Source organism: Argiope bruennichi, chromosome 7 (genome assembly GCF_947563725.1).
Source record: "Argiope bruennichi chromosome 7, qqArgBrue1.1, whole genome shotgun sequence".
NCBI lineage: Eukaryota > Metazoa > Arthropoda > Arachnida > Araneae > Araneidae > Argiope > Argiope bruennichi.
This window is the reverse complement of record NC_079157.1, coordinates 10,459,762-10,476,618: the sequence shown is the minus strand read 5'-3', so window position 1 is coordinate 10,476,618 and position 16,857 is coordinate 10,459,762. Positions and strand designations below refer to the sequence as shown.

General features: G+C 43.1%; 7 non-coding genes across 7 annotated transcripts; all 7 read left to right on the top strand.

Annotated features, from left to right (window-relative positions):
- Positions 1 to 370: 370 nt before the first annotated feature.
- Trnal-caa (transfer RNA leucine (anticodon CAA)) lies at positions 371 to 443 on the top strand. Its single transcript has one exon. It is a non-coding gene; the product is annotated as a tRNA-Leu (tRNA).
- Positions 444 to 3,383: 2,940 nt separating this feature from the next.
- On the top strand, positions 3,384 to 3,456 carry Trnay-gua (transfer RNA tyrosine (anticodon GUA)). The gene has a single exon. It is a non-coding gene; the product is annotated as a tRNA-Tyr (tRNA).
- A 2,942-nt stretch (positions 3,457 to 6,398) lies between these two features.
- Positions 6,399 to 6,471, top strand: Trnay-gua (transfer RNA tyrosine (anticodon GUA)). Its single transcript has one exon. It is a non-coding gene; the product is annotated as a tRNA-Tyr (tRNA).
- A 1,433-nt stretch (positions 6,472 to 7,904) lies between these two features.
- On the top strand, positions 7,905 to 7,977 carry Trnay-gua (transfer RNA tyrosine (anticodon GUA)). The gene has a single exon. It is a non-coding gene; the product is annotated as a tRNA-Tyr (tRNA).
- A 1,811-nt stretch (positions 7,978 to 9,788) lies between these two features.
- On the top strand, positions 9,789 to 9,861 carry Trnay-gua (transfer RNA tyrosine (anticodon GUA)). Its single transcript has one exon. It is a non-coding gene; the product is annotated as a tRNA-Tyr (tRNA).
- Positions 9,862 to 12,426: 2,565 nt separating this feature from the next.
- Trnay-gua (transfer RNA tyrosine (anticodon GUA)) lies at positions 12,427 to 12,499 on the top strand. Its single transcript has one exon. It is a non-coding gene; the product is annotated as a tRNA-Tyr (tRNA).
- Positions 12,500 to 13,556: 1,057 nt separating this feature from the next.
- Trnay-gua (transfer RNA tyrosine (anticodon GUA)) lies at positions 13,557 to 13,629 on the top strand. Its single transcript has one exon. It is a non-coding gene; the product is annotated as a tRNA-Tyr (tRNA).
- The last annotated feature ends 3,228 nt before the right edge of the window (positions 13,630 to 16,857 follow it).

Below are 16,857 nucleotides of genomic sequence, written 5' to 3'. Positions count from 1 at the left end.
ATAGCTCAGTTGGGAGAGCGTTAGACTGAAGATCTAAAGGTCCCTGTTTCGATCCTGGGTTTCGGCAAACGTAACTGTCCTCGGTAGTATAGTGGTCAGTATCCCCGCCTGTCACGCGGGAGACCGGGGTTCGATTCCCCCCCGGGGAGTTTGCGATATATCAATAATCTTTTTATTTTTATTGGATAACACTAATAATTCTACATGTGCGCTTTCGATTGACTTGAGAAATCTTGACAAACCACATTCGCTGAGTAACACAATTCTTCCTTAGATGTATCTTCTCTCGTCCTTTTATGAAAAAATAACATCTTGCTGATTCTTTCCAATTTCATTCTGGTAAAGCTGCTTTCCGATTTCTCCTAGGCGTGCCGAAATAGCTCAGTTGGGAGAGCGTTAGACTCAAGATCTAAAGGTCCCTGGTTCGATCCTGGGTTTCGGCAAACGTAACTGTCCTCGGTAGTATAGTGGTCAGTATCCCCGCCTGTCACGCGGGAGACCGGGGTTCGATTCCCCCCCGGGGAGTTTGCGATATATCAATAATCTTTTTATTTTTATTGGATAACACTAATAATTCTACATGTGCGCTTTCGATTGACTTGAGAAATCTTGACAAACCACATTCGCTGAGTAACACAATTCTTCCTTAGATGTATCTTCTCTCGTCCTTTCATGAAAAAATAACATCTTGCTGATTCTTTCCAATTTCATTCTGGTAAAGCTGCTTTCCGATTTCTCCTAGGCGTGCCGAAATAGCTCAGTTGGGAGAGCGTTAGACTGAAGATCTAAAGGTCCCTGGTACGATCCCGGGTTTCGGCAAGCGTAACTGTCCTCGGTAGTATAGTGGTTCAGTATCCCCGTCTGTCACGTGGGAGACCGGGGTTCGATTTCCCGCCGCGGAGTTTGCGATATATCAATAATCTTTTTATTTTTATTGGATAACACTAATAATTCTACATGTGCGCTTTCGATTGACTTTAGAAATCCTGACAAACCACATTCGCTGCGTAACACAATTCTTCCTTAGATGTATCTTCTCTCGTCCTTTTATGAACAAATAACATCTTACTGATTCTTTCCAGTTTCATTCTGGTAAAGCTGCTTTCCGATTTCTCTTAGACGTGCCGAAATAGCTCAGTTGGGAGAGCGTTAGACTGAAGATCTAAAGGTCCCTGGTACGATCCCGGGTTTCGGCAAGCGTAACTGTCCTCGGTAGTATAGTGGTTCAGTATCCCCGCCTGTCACACGGGAGACCGGGGTTCGATTCCCCGCCGGGGAGTTTGCAAAATATCAATAATCTTTTTATTTTTATTGGATAACACTAATTATTCTAGATGTGCGCTTTCGATTGACTTTAGAAATCTTGACAAACCACATTCGCTGAGTAACACAATTCTTCCTTAGATGTATCTTCTCTCGTCCTTTTATGAAAAAATAACATCTTGCTGATTCTTTCCAATTTCATTCTGGTAAAGCTGCTTTCCGATTTCTCCTAGGCGTGCCGAAATAGCTCAGTTGGGAGAGCGTTAGACTGAAGATCTAAAGGTCCCTGGTTCGATCCTGGGTTTCGGCAAACGTAACTGTCCTCGGTAGTATAGTGGTCAGTATCCCCGCCTGTCACGCGGGAGACCGGGGTTCGATTCCCCCCCGGGGAGTTTGCGATATATCAATAATCTTTTTATTTTTATTGGATAACACTAATAATTCTACATGTGCGCTTTCGATTGACTTGAGAAATCTTGACAAACCACATTCGCTGAGTAACACAATTCTTCCTTAGATGTATCTTCTCTCGTCCTTTTATGAAAAAATAACATCTTGCTGATTCTTTCCAATTTCATTCTGGTAAAGCTGCTTTCCGATTTCTCCTAGGCGTGCCGAAATAGCTCAGTTGGGAGAGCGTTAGACTGAAGATCTAAAGGTCCCTGGTTCGATCCTGGGTTTCGGCAAACGTAACTGTCCTCGGTAGTATAGTGGTCAGTATCCCCGCCTGTCACGCGGGAGACCGGGGTTCGATTCCCCCCCGGGGAGTTTGCGATATATCAATAATCTTTTTATTTTTATTGGATAACACTAATAATTCTACATGTGCGCTTTCGATTGACTTGAGAAATCTTGACAAACCACATTCGCTGAGTAACACAATTCTTCCTTAGATGTATCTTCTCTCGTCCTTTCATGAAAAAATAACATCTTGCTGATTCTTTCCAATTTCATTCTGGTAAAGCTGCTTTCCGATTTCTCCTAGGCGTGCCGAAATAGCTCAGTTGGGAGAGCGTTAGACTGAAGATCTAAAGGTCCCTGGTACGATCCCGGGTTTCGGCAAGCGTAACTGTCCTCGGTAGTATAGTGGTTCAGTATCCCCGTCTGTCACGTGGGAGACCGGGGTTCGATTTCCCGCCGCGGAGTTTGCGATATATCAATAATCTTTTTATTTTTATTGGATAACACTAATAATTCTACATGTGCGCTTTCGATTGACTTTAGAAATCCTGACAAACCACATTCGCTGCGTAACACAATTCTTCCTTAGATGTATCTTCTCTCGTCCTTTTATGAACAAATAACATCTTACTGATTCTTTCCAGTTTCATTCTGGTAAAGCTGCTTTCCGATTTCTCTTAGACGTGCCGAAATAGCTCAGTTGGGAGAGCGTTAGACTGAAGATCTAAAGGTCCCTGGTACGATCCCGGGTTTCGGCAAGCGTAACTGTCCTCGGTAGTATAGTGGTTCAGTATCCCCGCCTGTCACACGGGAGACCGGGGTTCGATTCCCCGCCGGGGAGTTTGCAAAATATCAATAATCTTTTTATTTTTATTGGATAACACTAATTATTCTAGATGTGCGCTTTAGATTGACTTTAGAAATCTTGACAAACCACATTCGATGAGTAACACAATTTTTCCTTAGATGTATCTTCTCTCGTCCTTTTATGAACAAATAACATCTTGCTGATTCTTTCCAATTTCATTCTGGTAAAGCTGCTAACCGATTTCTCCTAGGCGTGCCGAAATAGCTCAGTTGGGAGAGCGTTAGACTGAAGATCTAAAGGTCCCTGGTACGATCCCGGGTTTCGGCAAGCGTAACTGTCCTCGGTAGTATAGTGGTTCAGTATCCCCGCCTGTCACACGGGAGACCGGGGTTCGATTCCCTGCCGGGGAGTTTGCGATATATCTTTAATCTTTTTATTTTTATTCGATAACATTAATTATTCTAGATGTGCGCTTTAGATTGACTTTAGAAATCTTGACAAACCACATTCGCTGAGTAACACAATTCTTCCTTAGATGTATCTTCTCTCGTCCTTTTATGAACAAATAACATCTTACTGATTCTTTCCAATTTCATTCTGGTAAAGCTGCTTTCCGATTCCTCCTAGGCGTGCCGAAATAGCTCAGTTGGGAGAGCGTTAGACTGTAGATCTAAAGGTCCCTGGTTCGATCCTGGGTTTCGGCAAACGTAACTGTCCTCGGTAGTATAGTGGTCAGTATCCCCGCCTGTCACGCGGGAGACCGGGGTTCGATTCCCCCTCGGGGAGTTTGCGATATATCAATAATCTTTTTATTTTTATTGGTTAACACTAATAATTCTACATGTGCGCTTTCGATTGACTTGAGAAATCTTGACAAACCACATTCGCTGAGTAACACAATTCTTCCTTAGATGTATCTTCTCTCGTCCTTTTATGAAAAAATAACATCTTGCTGATTCTTTCCAATTTCATTCTGGTAAAGCTGCTTTCCGATTTCTCCTAGGCGTGCCGAAATAGCTCAGTTGGGAGAGCGTTAGACTGAAGATCTAAAGGTCCCTGGTACGATCCCGGGTTTCGGCAAGCGTAACTGTCCTCGGTAGTATAGTGGTTCAGTATCCCCGCCTGTCACACGGGAGACCGGGGTTCGATTCCCCGCCGGGGAGTTTGCAAAATATCAATAATCTTTTTATTTTTATTGGATAACACTAATTATTCTAGATGTGCGCTTTAGATTGACTTTAGAAATCTTGACAAACCACATTCGATGAGTAACACAATTCTTCCTTAGATGTATCTTCTCTCGTCCTTTTATGAAAAAATAACATCTTGCTGATTCTTTCCAATTTCATTCTGGTAAAGCTGCTTTCCGATTTCTCCTAGGCGTGCCGAAATAGCTCAGTTGGGAGAGCGTTAGACTGAAGATCTAAAGGTCCCTGGTACGATCCCGGGTTTCGGCAAGCGTAATATCCTCGGTAGTATAGTGGTTCAGTATCCCCGTCTGTCACGTGGGAGACCGGGGTTCGATTTCCCGCCGCGGAGTTTGCGATATATCAATAATCTTTTTATTTTTATTGGATAACACTAATAATTCTACATGTGCGCTTTCGATTGACTTTAGAAATCCTGACAAACCACATTCGCTGCGTAACACAATTCTTCCTTAGATGTATCTTCTCTCGTCCTTTTATGAACAAATAACATCTTGCTGATTCTTTCCAGTTTCATTCTGGTAAAGCTGCTTTCCGATTTCTCTTAGACGTGCCGAAATAGCTCAGTTGGGAGAGCGTTAGACTGAAGATCTAAAGGTCCCTGGTACGATCCCGGGTTTCGGCAAGCGTAACTGTCCTCGGTAGTATAGTGGTTCAGTATCTCCGCCTGTCACGCGGGAGACCGGGGTTCGATTCCCCCCCCGGGGAGTTTGCGATATATCAATAATCTTTTTATTTTTATTGGATAACACTAATAATTCTACATGTGCGCTTTCGATTGACTTGAGAAATCTTGACAAACCACATTCGCTGAGTAACACAATTCTTCCTTAGATGTATCTTCTCTCGTCCTTTTATGAAAAAATAACATCTTGCTGATTCTTTCCAATTTCATTCTGGTAAAGCTGCTTTCCGATTTCTCCTAGGCGTGCCGAAATAGCTCAGTTGGGAGAGCGTTAGACTGAAGATCTAAAGGTCCCTGGTACGATCCCGGGTTTCGGCAAGCGTAACTGTCCTCGGTAGTATAGTGGTTCAGTATCCCCGCCTGTCACACGGGAGACCGGGGTTCGATTCCCTGCCGGGGAGTTTGCGATATATCTTTGATCTTTTTATTTTTATTCGATAACACTAATTATTCTAGATGTGCGCTTTAGATTGACTTTAGAAATCTTGACAAACCACATTCGATGAGTAACACAATTCTTCCTTAGATGTATCTTCTCTCGTCCTTTTATGAAAAAATAACATCTTGCTGATTCTTTCCAATTTCATTCTGGTAAAGCTGCTTTCCGATTTCTCCTAGGCGTGCCGAAATAGCTCAGTTGGGAGAGCGTTAGACTGAAGATCTAAAGGTCCCTGGTACGATCCCGGGTTTCGGCAAGCGTAACTGTCCTCGGTAGTATAGTGGTTCAGTATCCCCGTCTGTCACGTGGGAGACCGGGGTTCGATTTCCCGCCGCGGAGTTTGCGATATATCAATAATCTTTTTATTTTTATTGGATAACACTAATAATTCTACATGTGCGCTTTCGATTGACTTTAGAAATCCTGACAAACCACATTCGCTGCGTAACACAATTCTTCCTTAGATGTATCTTCTCTCGTCCTTTTATGAACAAATAACATCTTGCTGATTCTTTCCAGTTTCATTCAGGTAAAGCTGCTTTCCGATTTCTCTTAGACGTGCCGAAATAGCTCAGTTGGGAGAGCGTTAGACTGAAGATCTAAAGGTCCCTGGTACGATCCCGGGTTTCGGCAAGCGTAACTGTCCTCGGTAGTATAGTGGTTCAGTATCCCCGCCTGTCACGCGGGAGACCGGGGTTCGATTCCCCCCCGGGGAGTTTGCGATATATCAATAATCTTTTTATTTTTATTGGATAACACTAATAATTCTACATGTGCGCTTTCGATTGACTTGAGAAATCTTGACAAACCACATTCGCTGAGTAACACAATTCTTCCTTAGATGTATCTTCTCTCGTCCTTTTATGAAAAAATAACATCTTGCTGATTCTTTCCAATTTCATTCTGGTAAAGCTGCTTTCCGATTTCTCCTAGGCGTGCCGAAATAGCTCAGTTGGGAGAGCGTTAGACTGAAGATCTAAAGGTCCCTGGTACGATCCCGGGTTTCGGCAAGCGTAACTGTCCTCGGTAGTATAGTGGTTCAGTATCCCCGCCTGTCACACGGGAGACCGGGGTTCGATTCCCTGCCGGGGAGTTTGCGATATATCTTTGATCTTTTTATTTTTATTCGATAACACTAATTATTCTAGATGTGCGCTTTAGATTGACTTTAGAAATCTTGACAAACCACATTCGCTGAGTAACACAATTCTTCCTTAGATGTATCTTCTCTCGTCCTTTTATGAACAAATAACAACTTACTGATTCTTTCCAATTTCATTCTGGTAAAGCTGCTTTCCGATTCCTCCTAGGCGTGCCGAAATAGCTCAGTTGGGAGAGCGTTAGACTGTAGATCTAAAGGTCCCTGGTTCGATCCTGGGTTTCGGCAAACGTAACTGTCCTCGGTAGTATAGTGGTCAGTATCCCCGCCTGTCACGCGGGAGACCGGGGTTCGATTCCCCCCCGGGGAGTTTGCGATATATCAATAATCTTTTTATTTTTATTGGATAACACTAATAATTCTACATGTGCGCTTTCGATTGACTTTAGAAATCCTGACAAACCACATTCGCTGCGTAACACAATTCTTCCTTAGATGTATCTTCTCTCGTCCTTTTATGAACAAATAACATCTTACTGATTCTTTCCAGTTTCATTCTGGTAAAGCTGCTTTCCGATTTCTCTTAGACGTGCCGAAATAGCTCAGTTGGGAGAGCGTTAGACTGAAGATCTAAAGGTCCCTGGTACGATCCCGGGTTTCGGCAAGCGTAACTGTCCTCGGTAGTATAGTGGTTCAGTATCCCCGCCTGTCACACGGGAGACCGGGGTTCGATTCCCCGCCGGGGAGTTTGCAAAATATCAATAATCTTTTTATTTTTATTGGATAACACTAATTATTCTAGATGTGCGCTTTCGATTGACTTTAGAAATCTTGACAAACCACATTCGCTGAGTAACACAATTCTTCCTTAGATGTATCTTCTCTCGTCCTTTTATGAAAAAATAACATCTTGCAGATTCTTTCCAATTTCATTCTGGTAAAGCTGCTTTCCGATTTCTCCTAGGCGTGCCGAAATAGCTCAGTTGGGAGAGCGTTAGACTGAAGATCTAAAGGTCCCTGGTTCGATCCTGGGTTTCGGCAAACGTAACTGTCCTCGGTAGTATAGTGGTCAGTATCCCCGCCTGTCACGCGGGAGACCGGGGTTCGATTCCCCCCCGGGGAGTTTGCGATATATCAATAATCTTTTTATTTTTATTGGATAACACTAATAATTCTACATGTGCGCTTTCGATTGACTTGAGAAATCTTGACAAACCACATTCGATGAGTAACACAATTTTTCCTTAGATGTATCTTCTCTCGTCCTTTTATGAACAAATAACATCTTGCTGATTCTTTCCAATTTCATTCTGGTAAAGCTGCTAACCGATTTCTCCTAGGCGTGCCGAAATAGCTCAGTTGGGAGAGCGTTAGACTGAAGATCTAAAGGTCCCTGGTACGATCCCGGGTTTCGGCAAGCGTAACTGTCCTCGGTAGTATAGTGGTTCAGTATCCCCGCCTGTCACACGGGAGACCGGGGTTCGATTCCCTGCCGGGGAGTTTGCGATATATCTTTAATCTTTTTATTTTTATTCGATAACATTAATTATTCTAGATGTGCGCTTTAGATTGACTTTAGAAATCTTGACAAACCACATTCGCTGAGTAACACAATTCTTCCTTAGATGTATCTTCTCTCGTCCTTTTATGAACAAATAACATCTTACTGATTCTTTCCAATTTCATTCTGGTAAAGCTGCTTTCCGATTCCTCCTAGGCGTGCCGAAATAGCTCAGTTGGGAGAGCGTTAGACTGTAGATCTAAAGGTCCCTGGTTCGATCCTGGGTTTCGGCAAACGTAACTGTCCTCGGTAGTATAGTGGTCAGTATCCCCGCCTGTCACGCGGGAGACCGGGGTTCGATTCCCCCTCGGGGAGTTTGCGATATATCAATAATCTTTTTATTTTTATTGGTTAACACTAATAATTCTACATGTGCGCTTTCGATTGACTTGAGAAATCTTGACAAACCACATTCGCTGAGTAACACAATTCTTCCTTAGATGTATCTTCTCTCGTCCTTTTATGAAAAAATAACATCTTGCTGATTTCTTCCAATTTCATTCTGGTAAAGCTGCTTTCCGATTTCTCCTAGGCGTGCCGAAATAGCTCAGTTGGGAGAGCGTTAGACTGAAGATCTAAAGGTCCCTGGTACGATCCCGGGTTTCGGCAAGCGTAACTGTCCTCGGTAGTATAGTGGTTCAGTATCCCCGCCTGTCACACGGGAGACCGGGGTTCGATTCCCCGCCGGGGAGTTTGCAAAATATCAATAATCTTTTTATTTTTATTGGATAACACTAATTATTCTAGATGTGCGCTTTAGATTGACTTTAGAAATCTTGACAAACCACATTCGATGAGTAACACAATTCTTCCTTAGATGTATCTTCTCTCGTCCTTTTATGAAAAAATAACATCTTGCTGATTCTTTCCAATTTCATTCTGGTAAAGCTGCTTTCCGATTTCTCCTAGGCGTGCCGAAATAGCTCAGTTGGGAGAGCGTTAGACTGAAGATCTAAAGGTCCCTGGTACGATCCCGGGTTTCGGCAAGCGTAACTGTCCTCGGTAGTATAGTGGTTCAGTATCCCCGTCTGTCACGTGGGAGACCGGGGTTCGATTTCCCGCCGCGGAGTTTGCGATATATCAATAATCTTTTTATTTTTATTGGATAACACTAATAATTCTACATGTGCGCTTTCGATTGACTTTAGAAATCCTGACAAACCACATTCGCTGCGTAACACAATTCTTCCTTAGATGTATCTTCTCTCGTCCTTTTATGAACAAATAACATCTTGCTGATTCTTTCCAGTTTCATTCTGGTAAAGCTGCTTTCCGATTTCTCTTAGACGTGCCGAAATAGCTCAGTTGGGAGAGCGTTAGACTGAAGATCTAAAGGTCCCTGGTACGATCCCGGGTTTCGGCAAGCGTAACTGTCCTCGGTAGTATAGTGGTTCAGTATCCCCGCCTGTCACGCGGGAGACCGGGGTTCGATTCCCCCCCGGGGAGTTTGCGATATATCAATAATCTTTTTATTTTTATTGGATAACACTAATAATTCTACATGTGCGCTTTCGATTGACTTGAGAAATCTTGACAAACCACATTCGCTGAGTAACACAATTCTTCCTTAGATGTATCTTCTCTCGTCCTTTTATGAAAAAATAACATCTTGCTGATTCTTTCCAATTTCATTCTGGTAAAGCTGCTTTCCGATTTCTCCTAGGCGTGCCGAAATAGCTCAGTTGGGAGAGCGTTAGACTGAAGATCTAAAGGTCCCTGGTACGATCCCGGGTTTCGGCAAGCGTAACTGTCCTCGGTAGTATAGTGGTTCAGTATCCCCGCCTGTCACACGGGAGACCGGGGTTCGATTCCCTGCCGGGGAGTTTGCGATATATCTTTAATCTTTTTATTTTTATTCGATAACATTAATTATTCTAGATGTGCGCTTTAGATTGACTTTAGAAATCTTGACAAACCACATTCGCTGAGTAACACAATTCTTCCTTAGATGTATCTTCTCTCGTCCTTTTATGAACAAATAACATCTTACTGATTCTTTCCAATTTCATTCTGGTAAAGCTGCTTTCCGATTCCTCCTAGGCGTGCCGAAATAGCTCAGTTGGGAGAGCGTTAGACTGTAGATCTAAAGGTCCCTGGTTCGATCCTGGGTTTCGGCAAACGTAACTGTCCTCGGTAGTATAGTGGTCAGTATCCCCGCCTGTCACGCGGGAGACCGGGGTTCGATTCCCCCTCGGGGAGTTTGCGATATATCAATAATCTTTTTATTTTTATTGGTTAACACTAATAATTCTACATGTGCGCTTTCGATTGACTTGAGAAATCTTGACAAACCACATTCGCTGAGTAACACAATTCTTCCTTAGATGTATCTTCTCTCGTCCTTTTATGAAAAAATAACATCTTGCTGATTTCTTCCAATTTCATTCTGGTAAAGCTGCTTTCCGATTTCTCCTAGGCGTGCCGAAATAGCTCAGTTGGGAGAGCGTTAGACTGAAGATCTAAAGGTCCCTGGTACGATCCCGGGTTTCGGCAAGCGTAACTGTCCTCGGTAGTATAGTGGTTCAGTATCCCCGCCTGTCACACGGGAGACCGGGGTTCGATTCCCCGCCGGGGAGTTTGCAAAATATCAATAATCTTTTTATTTTTATTGGATAACACTAATTATTCTAGATGTGCGCTTTAGATTGACTTTAGAAATCTTGACAAACCACATTCGATGAGTAACACAATTCTTCCTTAGATGTATCTTCTCTCGTCCTTTTATGAAAAAATAACATCTTGCTGATTCTTTCCAATTTCATTCTGGTAAAGCTGCTTTCCGATTTCTCCTAGGCGTGCCGAAATAGCTCAGTTGGGAGAGCGTTAGACTGAAGATCTAAAGGTCCCTGGTACGATCCCGGGTTTCGGCAAGCGTAACTGTCCTCGGTAGTATAGTGGTTCAGTATCCCCGTCTGTCACGTGGGAGACCGGGGTTCGATTTCCCGCCGCGGAGTTTGCGATATATCAATAATCTTTTTATTTTTATTGGATAACACTAATAATTCTACATGTGCGCTTTCGATTGACTTTAGAAATCCTGACAAACCACATTCGCTGCGTAACACAATTCTTCCTTAGATGTATCTTCTCTCGTCCTTTTATGAACAAATAACATCTTGCTGATTCTTTCCAGTTTCATTCTGGTAAAGCTGCTTTCCGATTTCTCTTAGACGTGCCGAAATAGCTCAGTTGGGAGAGCGTTAGACTGAAGATCTAAAGGTCCCTGGTACGATCCCGGGTTTCGGCAAGCGTAACTGTCCTCGGTAGTATAGTGGTTCAGTATCCCCGCCTGTCACGCGGGAGACCGGGGTTCGATTCCCCCCCGGGGAGTTTGCGATATATCAATAATCTTTTTATTTTTATTGGATAACACTAATAATTCTACATGTGCGCTTTCGATTGACTTGAGAAATCTTGACAAACCACATTCGCTGAGTAACACAATTCTTCCTTAGATGTATCTTCTCTCGTCCTTTTATGAAAAAATAACATCTTGCTGATTCTTTCCAATTTCATTCTGGTAAAGCTGCTTTCCGATTTCTCCTAGGCGTGCCGAAATAGCTCAGTTGGGAGAGCGTTAGACTGAAGATCTAAAGGTCCCTGGTACGATCCCGGGTTTCGGCAAGCGTAACTGTCCTCGGTAGTATAGTGGTTCAGTATCCCCGCCTGTCACACGGGAGACCGGGGTTCGATTCCCTGCCGGGGAGTTTGCGATATATCTTTGATCTTTTTATTTTTATTCGATAACACTAATTATTCTAGATGTGCGCTTTAGATTGACTTTAGAAATCTTGACAAACCACATTCGATGAGTAACACAATTCTTCCTTAGATGTATCTTCTCTCGTCCTTTTATGAAAAAATAACATCTTGCTGATTCTTTCCAATTTCATTCTGGTAAAGCTGCTTTCCGATTTCTCCTAGGCGTGCCGAAATAGCTCAGTTGGGAGAGCGTTAGACTGAAGATCTAAAGGTCCCTGGTACGATCCCGGGTTTCGGCAAGCGTAACTGTCCTCGGTAGTATAGTGGTTCAGTATCCCCGTCTGTCACGTGGGAGACCGGGGTTCGATTTCCCGCCGCGGAGTTTGCGATATATCAATAATCTTTTTATTTTTATTGGATAACACTAATAATTCTACATGTGCGCTTTCGATTGACTTTAGAAATCCTGACAAACCACATTCGCTGCGTAACACAATTCTTCCTTAGATGTATCTTCTCTCGTCCTTTTATGAACAAATAACATCTTGCTGATTCTTTCCAGTTTCATTCTGGTAAAGCTGCTTTCCGATTTCTCTTAGACGTGCCGAAATAGCTCAGTTGGGAGAGCGTTAGACTGAAGATCTAAAGGTCCCTGGTACGATCCCGGGTTTCGGCAAGCGTAACTGTCCTCGGTAGTATAGTGGTTCAGTATCCCCGCCTGTCACACGGGAGACCGGGGTTCGATTCCCTGCCGGGGAGTTTGCGATATATCTTTGATCTTTTTATTTTTATTCGATAACACTAATTATTCTAGATGTGCGCTTTAGATTGACTTTAGAAATCTTGACAAACCACATTCGCTGAGTAACACAATTCTTCCTTAGATGTATCTTCTCTCGTCCTTTTATGAACAAATAACAACTTACTGATTCTTTCCAATTTCATTCTGGTAAAGCTGCTTTCCGATTCCTCCTAGGCGTGCCGAAATAGCTCAGTTGGGAGAGCGTTAGACTGTAGATCTAAAGGTCCCTGGTTCGATCCTGGGTTTCGGCAAACGTAACTGTCCTCGGTAGTATAGTGGTCAGTATCCCCGCCTGTCACGCGGGAGACCGGGGTTCGATTCCCCCCCGGGGAGTTTGCGATATATCAATAATCTTTTTATTTTTATTGGTTAACACTAATAATTCTACATGTGCGCTTTCGATTGACTTGAGAAATCTTGACAAACCACATTCGCTGAGTAACACAATTCTTCCTTAGATGTATCTTCTCTCGTCCTTTTATGAAAAAATAACATCTTGCTGATTCTTTCCAATTTCATTCTGGTAAAGCTGCTTTCCGATTTCTCCTAGGCGTGCCGAAATAGCTCAGTTGGGAGAGCGTTAGACTGAAGATCTAAAGGTCCCTGGTACGATCCCGGGTTTCGGCAAGCGTAACTGTCCTCGGTAGTATAGTGGTTCAGTATCCCCGCCTGTCACACGGGAGACCGGGGTTCGATTCCCCGCCGGGGAGTTTGCAAAATATCAATAATCTTTTTATTTTTATTGGATAACACTAATTATTCTAGATGTGCGCTTTAGATTGACTTTAGAAATCTTGACAAACCACATTCGATGAGTAACACAATTCTTCCTTAGATGTATCTTCTCTCGTCCTTTTATGAACAAATAACATCTTGCTGATTCTTTCCAATTTCATTCTGGTAAAGCTGCTTTCCGATTTCTCTTAGGCGTGCCGAAATAGCTCAGTTGGGAGAGCGTTAGACTGAAGATCTAAAGGTCCCTGGTACGATCCCGGGTTTCGGCAAGCGTAACTGTCCTCGGTAGTATAGTGGTTCAGTATCCCCGCCTGTCACACGGGAGACCGGGGTTCGATTCCCTGCCGGGGAGTTTGCGATATATCTTTAATCTTTTTATTTTTATTCGATAACACTAAATATTCTAGATGTGCGCTTTAGATTGACTTTAGAAATCTTGACAAACCACATTCGCTGAGTAACACAATTCTTCCTTAGATGTATCTTCTCTCGTCCTTTTATGAACAAATAACATCTTACTGATTCTTTCCAATTTCATTCTGGTAAAGCTGCTTTCCGATTCCTCCTAGGCGTGCCGAAATAGCTCAGTTGGGAGAGCGTTAGACTGTAGATCTAAAGGTCCCTGGTTCGATACTGGGTTTCGGCAAACGTAACTGTCCTCGGTAGTATAGTGGTCAGTATCCCCGCCTGTCACGCGGGAGACCGGGGTTCGATTCCCCCCCCGGGGAGTTTGCGATATATCAATAATCTTTTTATTTTTATTGGTTAACACTAATAATTCTACATATGCGCTTTCGATTGACTTGAGAAATCTTGACAAACCACATTCGCTGAGTAACACAATTCTTCCTTAGATGTATCTTCTCTCGTCCTTTTATGAAAAAATAACATCTTGCTGATTCTTTCCAATTTCATTCTGGTAAAGCTGCTTTCCGATTTCTCCTAGGCGTGCCGAAATAGCTCAGTTGGGAGAGCGTTAGACTGAAGATCTAAAGGTCCCTGGTACGATCCCGGGTTTCGGCAAGCGTAACTGTCCTCGGTAGTATAGTGGTTCAGTATCCCCGTCTGTCACGTGGGAGACCGGGGTTCGATTCCCCGCCGGGGAGTTTGCAAAATATCAATAATCTTTTTATTTTTATTGGATAACACTTATTATTCTACATGTGCGCTTTCGATTGACTTGAGAAATCTTGACAAACCACATTCGCTGAGTAACACAATTCTTCCTTAGATGTATCTTCTCTCGTCCTTTTATGAAAAAATAACATCTTGCTGATTCTTTCCAATTTCATTCCGGTAAAGCTGCTTTCCGATTTCTCCTAGGCGTGCCGAAATAGCTCAGTTGGGAGAGCGTTAGACTGAAGATCTAAAGGTCCCTGGTACGATCCCGGGTTTCGGCAAGCGTAACTGTCCTCGGTAGTATAGTGGTTCAGTATCCCCGCCTGTCACACGGGAGACCGGGGTTCGATTCCCCGCCGGGGAGTTTGCAAAATATCAATAATCTTTTTATTTTTATTGGATAACACTTATTATTCTACATGTGCGCTTTCGATTGACTTGAGAAATCTTGACAAACCACATTCGCTGAGTAACACAATTCTTCCTTAGATGTATCTTCTCTCGTCCTTTTATGAAAAAATAACATCTTGCTGATTCTTTCCAATTTTATTCCGGTAAAGCTGCTTTCCGATTTCTCCTAGGCGTGCCGAAATAGCTCAGTTGGGAGAGCGTTAGACTGAAGATCTAAAGGTCCCTGGTACGATCCCGGGTTTCGGCAAGCGTAACTGTCCTCGGTAGTATAGTGGTTCAGTATCCCCGTCTGTCACGCGGGAGACCGGGGTTCGATTCCCCGCCGCGGAGTTTGCGATATATCAATAATCTTCTTATTTTTATTGGATAACACTAATAATTCTACATGTGCGCTTTCGATTGACTTTAGAAATCTTGACAAACCACATTCGCTGCGTAACACAATTCTTCCTTAGATGTATCTTCTCTCGTCCTTTTATGAACAAATAACATCTTGCTGATTCTTTCCAGTTTCATTCTGGTAAAGCTGCTTTCCGATTTCTCTTAGACGTGCCGAAATAGCTCAGTTGGGAGAGCGTTAGACTGAAGATCAAAAGGTCCCTGGTACGATCCCGGGTTTCGGCAAGCGTAACTGTCCTCGGTAGTATAGTGGTTCAGTATCCCCGCCTGTCAAACGGGAGACCGGGGTTCGATTCCCCGCCGGGGAGTTTGCAAAATATCAATAATCTTTTTATTTTTATTGGATAACACTAATTATTCTAGATGTGCGCTTTAGATTGACTTTAGAAATCTTGACAAACCACATTCGCTGAGTAACACAATTCTTCCTTAGATGTATCTTCTCTCGTCCTTTTATGAACAAATAACATCTTGCTGATTCTTTCAAATTTCATTCTGGTAAAGCTGCTAACCGATTTCTCCTAGGCGTGCCGAAATAGCTCAGTTGGGAGAGCGTTAGACTGAAGATCTAAAGATCCCTGGTACGATCCCGGGTTTCGGCAAGCGTAACTGTCCTCGGTAGTATAGTGGTTCAGTATCCCCGCCTGTCACACGGGAGACCGGGGTTCGATTCCCTGCCGGGGAGTTTGCGATATATCAATAATCTTTTTATTTTTATTGGATAACACTAATTATTCTAGATGTGCGCTTTAGATTGACTTTAGAAATCTTGACAAACCACATTCGCTGAGTAACACAATTCTTCCTTAGGTGTATCTTCTCTCGTCCTTTTATGAACAAATAACATCTTGCTGATTCTTTCCAATTTCATTCTGGTAAAGCTGCTTTCCGATTTCTCCCAGGCGTGCCGAAATAGCTCAGTTGGGAGAGCGTTAGACTGAAGATCTAAAGGTCCCTGGTACGATCCCGGGTTTCGGCAAGCGTAACTGTCCTCGGTAGTATAGTGGTCAGTATCCCCGCCTGTCACGCGGGAGACCGGGGTTCGATTCACCGCCGGGGAGTTTGCAATATATCAATAATCTTTTTATTTTTATTGGATAACACTAATAATTCTACATGTGTGCTTTCGATTGACTTTAGAAATCTTGACAAACCACATTCGCTGAGTAACACAATTCTTCCTTAGATGTATCTTCTCTCGTCCTTTTATGAAAAAATAACATCTTGCTGATTCTTTCCAATTTCATTCTGGTAAAGCTGCTTTCCGATTTCTCCTAGGCGTGCCGAAATAGCTCAGTTGGGAGAGCGTTAGACTGAAGATCTAAAGGTCCCTGGTACGATCCCGGGTTTCGGCAAGCGTAACTGTCCTCGGTAGTATAGTGGTTCAGTAGCCCCGCCTGTCACACGGGAGACCGGGGTTCGATTCCCTGCCGGGGAGTTTGCGATATATCAATAATCTTTTTATTTTTATTGGATAACACTAATAATTCTACATGTGCGCTTTCGATTGACTTTAGAAATCTTGACAAACCACATTCGCTGAGTAACACAATTCTTCCTTAGATGTATCTTCTCTCGTCCTTTTATGAACAAATAACATCTTGCTGATTCTTTCAAATTTCATTCTGTTAAAGCTCCTTTCCGATTTCTCCAAGGCGTCCCGAAATAGCTCAGTTGGGAGAGCGTTAGACTGAAGATCTAAAGGTCCCTGGTTCGATCCCGAGTTTCGGCAAGCGTACGTGCCCTCGGTAGTATAGTGGTCAGTATACCCGCCTATCACGCGGGTGACCAGGGTTAGATTCTCCACCGGGGAGTGTGCGATATAGCATTAATACTTTTATTTTTATTGGATAACATTAATAATTCTACATGTGCTGTTTCGATTAACTGTAGAAATCTTGTCAAACCGCATTCGCTGAACAGACGCAAGTAGAAAAAAAAATTT